Genomic DNA, 2,304 nt, shown 5'->3' with positions numbered 1-2,304 from the left:
TGGTTGCTTTGTCACTACTTTATGAGTAAAGTGGAACCACGTGTTGATCAGTAACTCTAACTAACATCATCAATCTTCAATGCGAATGTGCGTGAGATTACAACGTCTCGTCTTGACAATATTTTTCAATATAGCAACTTCTCTTTATGTTCAACCCACGTGGGATGTACTTTGTGAGACCAGTACCACCTGCTTATACAATTGTTTGACCCATCAGGTTAATAGTAAGACGATAGTAACCAGTTTGAGGGTTTTCTTTTGTAAATTGCTTTTCGATTTAATTTATTTTAATTATCGAAATTTATTGTGGAGTTACACTCTTTGCGTAAACCAAGTTGACCACGTGAAGCATGTGGTGTAATCATCAAAGTAGCCCTCAGCTACTCTTTTCAGGAAGATTTCACAGGGAATTAGTATGAATTTAGTATAACAGTGTGTGGTAATTACATGACGGACAGGATTGTGCTACGAACGTAATTTCTTTGGGTGAAAATTGAATCGGTTGGTTGTGGTCAATTTCCTCTTGCATATGTTTCAACGTTCTTCGTGTGTTATTTTATGAATGCAGTGTTGTATGCAGTCTCCCAATCTTGGCTCAATATTTGATGTGTTCCGTAAGATTACAAACTCACATTTTCACAGTCCTAAATAAGGCACCAGCTTAGTTATGACTCACGTTTAATATGCTGAAATTTCAATGATCAATGTTAAAATAAATTTCCAAATATAAACCGATTTATTTCTTTTTATTTAAATTCTCTTTTTATATATATATATATCACCGGTTGTCGTATGACTATTAAAAGATTATAATTAATGTTAGTCTGGTTGGGAATTTGGTAAGCTAGACAGGATACCTGGTGAAACAGTTGCGCAGTAATGCAAGGTTAACTTCCCCAGACAGCTCACAGCTTTTAAACCGCTTTTATTGTCTATTGGCACCGCTTACAGAACAAATTAAAGCAACAACGTTACATAGTTTTACTCTGCCAGGAGTTGGTTCTGTGTTAGGTGGCACTCTCGCAGTTCACTCATCAGTTTTCCTCGGAAGGATGGTAGTGACCTGTGGTCGCCGGCAGGTGCAGTGAAAGAAGATTCAGAATTAGTCATTTACTTCCATAAAAAAATGCAGTTAGTGTCTTGAGTCGTGGTTGTCTACGTCTGTCAATGCCCGCTGAGGAATCACGTCGCAGTCGGCCTTCAGCCCGCTCAAGGCAACTGACACTGGCCACTTCATTTCAACCTGCTGCTGCATTGGAGGTTCACCGATTGTGGTAGTCCGGGCACCAACTGTACCACGACGTCGCAACAGTGAGTGTCGGCGGTGCATGTATTAACTTACACACGCCGACTTGGTAGGTGCTCTGTCCCCACCCGCTTCCCACCCTTCTTCGTCATCCGTCGTCCCGCGATGTCGGCTGTCGTGTAGCCTCCATTTTCGATTCCGCAGCTCGTGGTCTAGTGGCTAGCGTTGCTGTCTCTGGATCACGGAGTCCCGAGTTCGATTCCTGGCCGGGTTGGGGATTTTGTCTCCTCGGGGCTGGGTATTTGTGTTGTCCTCATCATTTCATCATCTTCGTGAAAATGGCGAGACTGAACTGTGTCAGCATTGGGAATCTGTACGTGCGCTGATAACCCCGAAGTTGAGCGCCGTACAAACCAATCATCATCATCATCAATCATTATCATCGAATTTCGAAGATTCTGGCGGGCCGTCCAGGTAGGCCCTATCCAGTCCACCGTAATGTCAGGAGCCCTGATGTCCCGATCCTCGTGGGAAGAAAATGTCATCCCATCTGCGACAGAAGAAGACTGTGATGTTGAACTCTGCGAATGCTGATCATTTCTCTCAGTAGCGACTGTTGTTGTCTGTAGCGTGCAGGAAATCTATAATAGACTTGTGCCAGACGTCACTTCGCTGCAGACAGGGAATCGAGTGCGAACGTAATTTACGCAATCGATCCATCTGACCAACTGCCTTACGAGGTAAACTGTTGGGGTACTTATGGTGCAAAGTAGTGGCTGATGTTTACCCTATGTCATTCGTCGTGATCGCCAAGGTGTCAGTGGATTTCCATATATGAAGGTAGTATCTATTCCCGAAAGAATAGATACCAATAATGACAGTGCAGCTCGTCTAGAATGAAATGACATTTAAATCGCCACCCTTGCTGCATCAGGCGTTGATATACATCATTGGGGACAAGTTGAAAATGTGTGCCCTGATCGGGACTCGAACCCTGGATCTCCTGTTTACATGGCAGACGCTCTATCCATTTGGGCCACCGAGGGCACAGAGGATAG

Source organism: Schistocerca cancellata, chromosome 3 (genome assembly GCF_023864275.1).
Source record: "Schistocerca cancellata isolate TAMUIC-IGC-003103 chromosome 3, iqSchCanc2.1, whole genome shotgun sequence".
NCBI lineage: Eukaryota > Metazoa > Arthropoda > Insecta > Orthoptera > Acrididae > Schistocerca > Schistocerca cancellata.
Note: the sequence above shows the minus strand (reverse complement) of the source record.